This window comes from Macrosteles quadrilineatus, unplaced genomic scaffold (assembly GCF_028750875.1).
Source record: "Macrosteles quadrilineatus isolate MER2022 unplaced genomic scaffold, UCM_ALF_1.0 Scaffold_2__2_contigs__length_208266976, whole genome shotgun sequence".
NCBI classification, from domain to species: Eukaryota; Metazoa; Arthropoda; class Insecta; order Hemiptera; family Cicadellidae; genus Macrosteles; species Macrosteles quadrilineatus.
In genome coordinates, this window is record NW_026542595.1 from 120274059 (window position 1) to 120286071 (window position 12013).

The 12013-nt window shown below is 31.7% G+C and overlaps 1 protein-coding gene across 2 annotated transcripts in view; it reads right to left on the minus strand.

The window, feature by feature from the left end:
* The window catches only part of LOC128985782 (uncharacterized), a 103269-nt gene that overhangs the window by 13945 nt on the left and 77311 nt on the right, over window positions 1-12013 (minus strand). The window contains exon 1 of one of the 2 annotated variants that reach the window (XM_054405652.1): window positions 6989-7075. The exons of the other annotated variant lie outside the window; for it this stretch is intronic. The gene's annotated coding sequence lies outside the window, so the exon portion shown is untranslated. Of the gene's footprint in view, window positions 1-6988; window positions 7076-12013 lie in introns of those variants that run through there. 2 annotated transcript variants of the gene reach the window in all.

Consider the following 12013-nt stretch of genomic DNA (forward strand, 5'->3'; position numbering starts at 1 on the left):
AACTAAAATAAGTAAGCAGTTATAATGAGGATAAAATTTGTTCAAATTAATGACGGAAACTAGAAGTGAAAAAAATAATTTAACATAAGAATTTTTTTAACTAGACTCAATAAAATTAAAGCTGTAACTAGGCCTATTCATTTATTTATTATCACCATGACATTAAGAAAACTTGATGTGCAAGTATTAGAAACTCAGGTTTAAATTATTGATCGAATAACATAAAATGGTGTAAAACGTGTATGCTAAATTTAATCTCACTGATAAGTGGCAAAGATTATAGATTTGATTTTTTTTATTATAAATACGACGTACAAATTATCGCGTGGGTTGTTGGAGAGAACTGGGATACTTGTCCTCACAATTTATAATTTATAGTATCAATTGCTTGAATAGGTGAATCTCCAGCATAGGATGTCTCCTAAAACATTGGGCCGTGGTATCTGAAAACCATTGGTTATTTGCGAGCTACTTATGTCCACCCGTCATCTAAGTAAAACCCACGAATAATTGAAAAGGTTTATTCTAGTATTCGTTGGAAAACCCTTTAGTGTATCTTTTTAAGCACAAACGAACGATTATGCTGAGGTATGAACGCTCAACGTTTTTATTTAGGAAGTGTCTTGAACATTTATAGTACATAGCAATAACTGACATAATCATTTAACAATTAAAAACTTGTCAGTGGTAGTAAAACATTTCGCCATAGACTTAAAGACATAACATGTACTTAATTGCGGAAGTCGTCCAGGAAATTTAGTTTTAACTAAAATATATAAACATAATGTTTATGATTTACAATACCACGTGATTGATAAGTGTTACCTTGCAATTTAATTATTATATTTTAACTGCAATGTCTACAACGAGAGAAGGATTGAGCTAGGGTCTAACATAATTATCCAGGTCACACCTTCTTTACTCCTAGGCCAAGGAGGAACTTCACCTGAGGTGACCAATTAAGGAGGCCAACCTGCGTATAACACTGTCATTTGCATCATAATGGTCTTTGAAATATGTTAAGTGATGTAAGTGTTGGTAAACTATAATGGCGTATATTATAGTGTAATGCTGATATGTTATTGCTCACGTTTTACAGCAATTATTTTGCCAAAAGGTTTGTACGTTATCTTCTAAGTACTGTCATTATAACACTATTCGGACACTATTCCATATTAAACTATATAATACCAGTATATAAAACTAAAAAAAAAAAACAGCAGATGAAAATCTGAAATCTGAAGTTTATAGTTTTGATCTGACGCGTTAAATGAAAAAAAACATACTTTCAAATACTTCCCCCCAAGACATGAAACAAATATACAAAGAAAACTATTGCACGTACTTTCTAACGAAATGTTCACTTTATTTTGTGAAAGGACTGGGGTTTGGACCGCTGCTTTAAAACAAACTTAAAACACTGTTAGCTGCGAGTAAATAAAGTACAACGATTTAGGGAGAAAGGAAAGGTCAAATATCTATAATAGGTCAAACGTTTCTACTTTAGATCAGCAAAAACACGTACACAATAATTGCATAAGTTCCACGATATTTTATAATCTGAAATCTTACCCGATTGTTGGTGGACGGAAATGAAATGTTCTAATTCAAGATTACGATACATAGTGAAACTTCTAATTATTAAAAGGCGAATTAATATCATCCCAATACTCGTCCATTATCATCATAAATGCGTTGTCACCAACAATGATTTTTAAACAAAGATCTAATAACTTATGTTCACATACTACGAGTCGGTTTGTGCTTGAATATCCCTTGAACCGAATACACGATAAATTTAATTAAAGTTTTAAATAATAGACGAAGCTATAAATCTAGAACATACAATTTGCAGCGAAACGAGTCAATGTAATTTAGATCATCCAACATACATTGAATTTGCAATAATATCAATGAAATGAGACATTTTGCACTGTTTACGATGATTACCAAAGTCCTATTTCACAGTAGTAATATTTTATACTACTAGTTATAGAAAATCTAGCACTACTTCAGTTCTACGCTTATTAGTTTATACGCTCATTTAGTTACTAGTTTCTCATCCTAAGCTTCCTAAACTGCAATGAAATTTGTTAATGCCAGTTGGGTTTCCTTTAAGTGGAGCCACATTCCAAACGTCCATTTTAATACATTCTCCACTTATAGGTTGCAGGGTACAATCATAGATGAAGTAAGGTACAAGTTATCATTACTTCCAGATGCTTCATTTTCCACAGTGTTTCGGAATATATACAAAATTGATAAGTAATACATATTTATTTAATGGAAATACCTTTAATGACAAGCTTTAACCAGAACATAATATCACAGAAGTTGAACAACGTTTGATATCAATATTATGACTATGGGTTAAGTCACACTCACTTGCTCAGAAATCACTATAAATACACTGTTTGATACTCATAAATCATTAAATATCCCACCACGAGGTCCCATTATTAAACGCAATAGTTAATTATTTAGAGAAGTATGAAAATAGCAGTAAAACTAAGAATATAATCGTTGTAAAATGTATATAACTTCTCATAAACGATAACTTACATAATATCTTTATGTGAAATAAAGTCTTCCGCATTAAAGTTAACCAGCGGATATTTTTGTTTTATAATTTACTTTCATCTTAAATGAAACCTTATACCAAAGTTAAAACACACTAACATAATTTGAGAAGTTCTAAGACCAACCAAAAATCATTTAAGTTTTTTTCCTCTATGCATTAGAAATTCAAAAAAGGGTTCTACTAAAATACCTTATTTATAAACTAATCCCAGTTTTTATCGGATGTATATATCACCAAACACACCATTTTATGTTCATTTATCCACTTTTGACATTTAAATTACTTGAATAACAACACAACTGGTAAAAATAATACAATACTGAATAAATATCAAACTTGTTGAGTACAGTGTATAAGAAATAAAATATAAATTTCGGTCGGTTTTTCAAACAAGGCCAATGAATAATAATGAATATAAAGTAGGGTATTGTTTGAATTGCTAATTTTCGGAGTCTTTCTTTTTATAGGCTAGCTTAACTATACCAATTTATTTTCGATTAGTTGTGATTATTCAAAATTCAGGACACGTTATTTCACGATCACGTAGGGTATTACAATTTATTTGATTCGTTTTATTTTACCTATTCTACTACCAGTAAATAGTTCTGAATTTGGCGACTAAATACGCTAAATAAGTTGATAACATTGTAAGATTCATTATTTTATAGTTTTTAGTGAATTCCCTATATAGGGAATAATCTATTTCCGTAGGTCTTCTCATGGTACCCGGGACCGATTTAGTTTTTCGTTTTGAGCTCCCTGACGGCCAAAAAAACTATCCGTTCAAATTACCACACTATTTTCTTATTATTTATAGCTTATACCAATTTCTTTTTAATTACTTGTACCTTGTTTTTTTACCGTTTTTTATGTGAATGACACTTTATTTAACGGTCATTTAAGATATTATTGTTTATTGGTACGGTAATCATCCCTCTACTGCTTGGTTATAATGTTTGACATCTAAGTACGCTAAAGAGGTTTATTTCAGTTAAATTTTTATTCTATTATATTTAATAGTCTTTTATAGAGTATTGCTAAACGTTTTAGGTACACTTATAAATTTTTAAGACTAAAAAAAATAAGTTAGCTTATATCTCTAGCTTATGATACAGAACAGCAATTTACAAAAATGCCTTTTCTAAAGTATACTCCATTGTTTTTTTATATTTTTTATTAAATAAAAAGACTGAATTAGTAAAGTAAAAAATTTAGTGGTTGTTTTAGTAAATAATTTACGAATCAAAAAGAACTTGAAAATAATTTACTAGTACAATTACATAAAGTTGTTTTAGGTCCAGTCAACAAACCCGGCACAAAAGGAAGTTTCAAGCCTTTGGGGAAATGAATCTTACGGTAAAAGCGTTCTATTGTTTTAGTTTTTTCATCTGCAACCCTTTATTCCTGCCTCAGTTAAACGTATTGTTCTCATGTCTTATGAAAATGAGCGGGTCATTAGTACAAAGCCAAATAAACAACTTACTTTTTGCTGACTTTATGGTTAAGTTCAAGTATAACATTGCCTTTAGTTTACTTGTATGTAATAGATAAATGCATTGCTATGCCACGGGAATTCCAGGAACTGGTTTTTCAACTAATTCAAGTACTACTGGGTAGTAAATCTTTACGCTTCAATAATGTTAAGAAGAACTAACTTGCATTTTTTGACGGATATTTCTTCAAATTATCGTTGTTTTCATTCGACTAAAAATATAAATATGTAAGTAACCCGAATAACCCTAATTTTAAACTACACGTGGAAGCATACACTAAATAACCAGTGAGTGTTTTCTACTCAACCCGAATTAAAGTACAGAAACCCACTGTTTAGTGACAAAACAAGTTCATATGTTGGCTGCCCTACTTCTCTTACTTTATTGCCAATAAGTTTACATGTATTTTTGCATTGTTGTCCACCCGATTTATTGTTATTGTACATTACAAATGAGACTCAAGATGGGTTTTACAATCTTAAATAATATGTATTGTAGAACAAAACACAATTAGTAGATTATCCGTTGTAAGCCAAGAAACGTAAGCAATAACGTTTTAACGTGAGATTCCAGTGCCTAATTCACAATGGGCTGTATTACCTGTAAAGATATATAATGCAATAGTTTTTGTTTCCATGTGCATTATCAATCTTAAACATGGATTGCTTTTGAGATAAACATATTGCGTCTCATTCACAACAAATTCCTAGCAACAAAAAACTGTTTAGACAACAATGCTTAATATATCAGGTAATATTGTTAATGAAGAATAGAAGCAGAGCCAACTTATGAGCTTCTTCTTTCTGTAAATAGCTATTCTGTTTGTACATGTAATTTGGGTGGCGTAAAAACACTAAATAATATCAAATTCATAACCATAGTTTCGTCTTTCATGTATATTATAAAAGTGCGTATTCCTTGCACTTTTCCTTTAGGTAGTATTTTATTTAATATCTAAGGACCAAGGTCTTACAATTGTTATATGAACACGATATTAAAAATAATAATAGCGTACATTGCGATCGAAATGTATCTTTTGATATTTTCAAGGTCAGTGATACATTCCATAATGCTGATACTTTGTGATTCTGTTCCAGGTTTAACAGTTGGCTGATTGGGATCATATGTTTATTCGAGTGTGATGAAAATATTAAAGTACTGCACACATTTCATTTCATCCAAAATAAAAATCTGAAACCTATTTTCAAGTGCATTCAATGTTTCGTAATGCCTTAGGACACTTTGGTAGAATAAAAGTTTCCATGCTATTTCAGAGAAAATTGTGAAAAAGGGTGCTCTCAACCCCTTGGTCATAAGTATTACAAGAGGAAAAGCACTAATTTAGAAATATTATACGGTGACAAAATATACATCTACTCTGTTCGAAATTTAGTGAGCAACAAGAAATAAATATTTATCTATTTACGAGGCTCTAAATACACTTTTTATAAAATACAATTTTGTCTTGAGTTGTTCAAAAGGATGATAAATCCATGAGAAAGAAAAATAACAAGTACGGTCGAGTTTTTAACAAGGCCAATGAATAATGATGAATATAAACAAGAGTATTGTTTGAATTGCTAATTTCCGCAGCCTTTCTTTTTGAATCTTAACAATACGAATAATATCCCATAACTACATGTGCATACACATGTTAGATGGCTTATTCTGTAGATAAAAGTTTGTTTATTTAATTTATTACTGATGGATATTTTTTTTTAAGGAACGATAACATTAAACATATATGTTTCATGAATGAGAAAGTATATACAATTATAACTTGCTGATAATAGTTAGGCACTTTGATGACAGACTGGACTAAAAATATCCCAAATTGATGTAGACCGTGGACAAACACCATCACATTACCACTTTGCTGGTATCGAATGTAAAAGTAAATTGTCCTGAACCAATTTACTAATTGCTACGTGGCGCTATTGTTAAATGTCAAGGACTTTATTTTGTTGATGGCTTTTATTCAATTTGGCTACAAAAGGATTATATTTATAGTTAGAAATGTTAAGGCCAATTTGTTTTTATATCAGGGGCCTATAAACACATGTGTTTTAAATCATGATAATCGTTCAAATTGATCTAATAGATCAATAGGTGGTAAAAAATTAAACCATTTAACTATAACCGTTTAACTTTCTCGGCCATCATATATCGTCATTACATCCGCGTAAAATTCAGTAAAATATGTTTAACGTATATTATGATTAATGTTTTCTCCTTCAAAATAATCTTACTCTATCACCATTTATGAATATAATATAGATTTGTATTTTTGAATTGCATATAGCATAAACTGTTTTGTTTTATATACTGTCAAAGACAACCCAAGTTCAGTGTATAATTTCGTCAATCATATAAACAATTAATAGGATGCATGCTACATTAATATACACTGTATACTAATATCATTGACACCGCTGGACCAGCAGTATTGTTTAGACCAATGTCTTTGGCAGGCGACATTAGTTACACTTATAGTACAGGCTGAGTTCACCATGTCAATTAAAGTAATAATTACTACTCGTCACTGACGAAAGCTTAAGAAACAATAGTAATGCAGGTAGATTTCCCAATGGGGCAACATGCCTTGAAACCAACTGCTAAAAACAGAACTGATGACGGTAACGGAACCTATTTGTTTAAAATGGTCATGATTTAACAATTTCGTTCAAACAACAGATTAGACTATATGAAACCTACCATGTGGATCATAAAAATAAATTGTATGCTGCATATGTCAGAGCAATGTACAATACAGAGTTAGTTTTACCTGCCATTATTACTGTGCACATCTCTGCTACTAATTGTTTGTGCTAAACATTTGTATAATTTATATTTAAATTTCACCAAACAAAACTGCTTATTATATTTTATTTAAAGAAATACTCAACAGCACTACCTAATATTTTGGTATTCCAAGTCGAAAAGTGTAACACTGCGCTCCAAAACTCGCCTTACGTTCACCACGACGTCGCGGCACCGACTGAAGCCCACCCACCCCTGACTTCACCCCTCACACACCCTCACGCGGAGGCTGTCGATATTTAAATATTCAATCACAGACACCTCGGATACCCAAATATCTCGCAAGATACGGTGACACCCAAGACAGGTATTGGGGTGTGAGATATTGAGAAAGCCTCATTTTTATTTATGAAGAGATCCGTAGTGGAGAATATTATATTTGAGATCCCGCCGGGAGCGACGAGTTTTGAATGTTTAGATCGTGTTTGAGGGAAGTGAGATATTGAAAATAAGTGGGTGAGTAATGAGAAGTGGGTGTTGAATACTGTTCTGTGACTAGTTTAGAGTTGACTTAAAAATTGTGTAGGTTTATAATTATGCCACATCATTGATGTTTTAGTAGACTATGTGTTGATTATCATTTTAAGTTGATAAATGCCTGCGAGGTGTTTTAAAAGATTATTTCGATCTTCTACGGACACTACCGAGTCCTCTAACTAGTGTTTGTCTTTGGTTCAATTAACACTTGCATTATTTGACCATTGATTCAAGTGCTAATTGATTTAGTCGTGTTCAGAGTTATTTATAAAGCTATGTTAAATAACCATTTTAAGTCTTTGTTTAATTTGTTTGGTCTATGAATTAACGACCATTTTATTTTGAAAATGAAATTATACCTTTTTAATTAAAATAACTAAATAATTGGCTTTTTTGTACTTATTATAAATCAGATTGTCTAAAAAGTTTCTATCCTGGATATATTCATAGGTTCAACACCTATGATCTTTCATTAGATTTATGATCTTTCATTAGATTTCATTGACGTGATATTACCGTTTTCTTCTAGGTTTGGAGGTTGCCTTATTCAACAGTAATCTCCGGAAAGAAGTAATGTGGGTCTATCTAACAACCTCTAATTTTACAAAATAAAAATCATAAAATCAATGAAAGAAGTAAACATTAAAGTTTATTTGTTAGATTTTATTGTTTAGATCAGAAATACACTAACACATTCAGTGAATTGATTACGATCTATAATCTAATTACATTAGCGTTCTAATATATAACTAAACGATCCTAGGTAGAAACATTGAAGAGATTTTATAGATTTACTATTGAAATAACTAGTAAGTAAAAAATAACGATATGTCTAAAACTCAATAACATATCAGACACCCTTCTTGTTTTACACCTGGCCTTACACTTGTGATTTAAAACCATTTTCAATATCGGTCCAGCAGGCATTAACCAGTATAAAATGTTATCCGTACTATATTATTTCGGTTTCAAATTTTGTTTTATCTTTATATAATCGTTTACCGTTTGGGTTACATTTGTTAGTACAGTTTTTACAGTGAATAATGTGTGCAAGAATAGTTTATTGAGCAGTCTTTGTTATAAGAAACTATCCATGACAGACGATGTGTTTCGATTCCTCATTCGTAAATTCTATGGAAAATTAAAACAACCCAGCTAGCGAGAATATTTATCATAAATAATGACACTACACGAACACATAACCTCAAACATTTTGTAAATTCCACGAGGAAAACTTACTCTGTTTACGTAACCAAATACGCATTGTTTCCAGTTGTTTTAAGCTTGACAAAAACAAAGACACTTCAGACCTGTGAATATGTCTGACCGCCTCCAGTAGGCGACCTCCAGGCCGACGTCAAGGTCGAGGGACGACGGTGGAGCTGGTCCGTTGAGGAAGTCTGTTCACGGTCAGCTACATTGTGTGTAGGCTGTTGTGTAGCAGTTGCTTTTGTTTTCACCGAACCGGTCAAATTGTTTACTTATTACCACGCGATATATCTGGTTAGTTATTCAGACCAGATTTTCTTAGGTTATTTAAGGTCCACTTTAATCGTTTTGCAGGAATTTTGTATTTGAAGTTACAGTGAATTACTGTTGTAAGTAAGACGGTACTAAAGATGGGTGAAAGAAGGGCTAAAGAGGTGCTTTAACACATAAAAGTGAAAAAGATTCTGCTGGAGTCGACGACACTACGAGTACACTTAGTGAGGTTAAGATTTTGCCACTAATTTGAAGAAAATAGCCCCGATTAATAAAAATATGATTTAATCGCTATGAAAATGAGTTTGTGTTTATCATTGTGTTAAGTCGTATGTATCGTTATACTGTAATAACGTAAAAACTGCCTATATTGACATAGAGGAAATTTAATTAATTATTTTCTCCGCGGAGTAATACGAGTTACAAGTTTTAATAGAAAAGTCATTAATGGCAATTATGTAGGATATGGCCAAACAGCATTTAAAGAACACTACACACTGCAGTGAAAAAGGAGATTTAATACGCGCGATGTGTATCTCTCCGCGATGTGCAAAGTAGGTATTTCTCCCTAGGACAAAAAGAATCAGCTTGTGTAAATGACATCATGTCGGGCTACATCCCTGTGTTTCTCCGCAATCTACTAATTTTAAGTTTACTAATTTCAAATAAATATTTCTCTCTCAAATAAGGATTGATAAGTACGCTTTACATTTCGGGTCAAAAGCCAGAATAGGCATGGGTAAACCATTAAAGAATACTCAATTATGTATTTTGTTGAGAGTAGTACGGTAAAGTTTCCACCGGAGTTTTGCGTATTAAAAATTATAATGTATAATTGTTTTAATCGATCAAAACAATGGTATGTTTCATTAAAAAATGTGAAAGTAATTCGTACAAATCACCATCGTCATTAAAAACCATTTTCAAGCATTTTTGGCTTCTCTATTCTGTAAATAATTACTATTATAATCATGCAAAAATCCTTGTTTTCCTCATCTGAAAATTTCCCAATGAGGAAAAATGCAACTGCTACTGATTGTACAAGTTTCCTTAACATTCCAGATTTAGATTTCATATCATTCCAAGTTTCAAAACTCTAAAAGATAGCTTTACACAAATAATTAGCAGTGAGAATAGTTTAAACTGCTCATTTATTACAACAGAGAATTATTTAGTAGCTGTAACCAATATCAAACTATGAACTCTAGTAACTAAAGAAATTACTAGATAATCTTATCATCTTAGATAATTATTATCTAGATAACCTCAGAAACGTTATAGTATACCTAGTTCATAACAGAGTAAATTGCTTATTGATAAGTAGATTGGGCACATGATATATTGTCTTTTGTGTCGATTGTCTAGTACGAGTTGTACCTTGATGTATCATCTTGTAAAAATTATTTTGAGTTTAAAATGTATCGATCCTTACCTTAGTATAAGTAGAACAAAATATGTATGGTTGTATACTTCATAGCTTTGAAGTATTTTACAGACCATAACTAATTAACGAAATTCGTCGAATGAAATATTGAGTGAAAAGGAGGCAAAGTGGAAATCACTCTCATGATTGAAATATCAAAAGCAATATCGTCGCATATCAGCCACTCAACAAAAGTACGTAATTGTTCCATTGAAATAGAAATATTTATAAATTTTTGGTTAAGTCAAACGGTTCGAAGTCACTTAGTTGCAGTAATAATTCGATATAAAAACAGTATGATTAACGTGTGTATGTAGTTTTTGACGTTTGACATTTCACCCTGTGTCTACCTTTTTATGACTCTCAGTTTCGACGGATGAAGATCCTGATTTTCGCCAAACCAGTTCCTTTGACTTATTAATGCAATAAAAGTGTTTATATCAGGTTTAGAATTTTCAACGACCTTGCTTAAGTTTTTGTGTGTCTTCTTTTATTACTTATGCTCTGTGAAGCCTTGAAGAAAAGTTTAGTTTATTCTATTTAATTTGCATTTGCTAACGAATTCGCAAACGATTGTTATGTAACGTTATTTTTGTAGAACGAATGTATTTTTAAGACCTTGATAGTAATACACGTTTTACACTTCTCACTTCACAAGTTACACGTTTTTTTTCTTGTACTTCATGAGCTTAACTTATTATACCTAACTTAAAATAATTAAAACATAGTTAAATGTGACTCGTAATTATAAGGAATAGTCTGTGTGTGTGTCTGTTTGTTCGAAGTAAACGCGACATCTACTGAACAGATTAAACTAAAGTGTCATACGAATAAAATTGAATTAAGGCAACGAAGTACAGCTATTTAGTTAACAAATTAAGAAAAAACAATAAATCGCTTGACGAAAGTATTTTTAAGCAAGGGACAGGAAATATTTCAAATAACTCACACCATTAAACAGCATCCACAGAAAATTAAATTTTAAACGCAAAACAGCTAAAAGTGTTCCAGCGAAAACGCTTTTCTAGGTCAAATAACGAGTACAATTGTTCCATTTATATTTTTAAGATACTAAGGAAGGAAGAGTTTCTGAAAGTTTGGCGTTTAACCTTTGTCACCATTCTGGAGCAAGCAGGATTTCCGACCTTTAAGTTATAATGTTACCTTAACAAAAACATTAACATTAATTTCCATCTTTGTTTTAATTCATACCTTTTTGGATTCAAGTATTTAACCACAAAAAATAGCAGTCATACCGTTTGTCAATAAAATATTCATCAGTTTTTAAAATACTTTATTAAACTTACAGATACACGAATGTCACTACAAATTGCACGGATTGAAAGAGAAAGCTCTCAAGTTTTGTTCGATATCATTAAAGTTCTAAGGTTTTCTTTGATATCACACAATGATGCTGTCCGTTTTCAACGAAACATGTTTCCAGTCTATATTGCAACTCTGACCAAACGTTCGTATGCATATCCTTTGTCACTGCTACGCGAATCCTCTCACGGAATTCTGGCAGGGTTCGAGCTAATAGCTTGATGTCCCTGTCCTTCACATAGCCTCAGAGAACGAAATCACAAAGAGTAAAATCCGCGGTGGCCACCTTAGAGCTAAGTCATCTTCAGCACAGTGGCCGATCCAACCATCAGGTGATGGTTTACTTAAATATACTTTAAAATAAAAATACAACTTTGGACATCGCAGTGACAATGAGGTGGAGCCCCGTCCTGC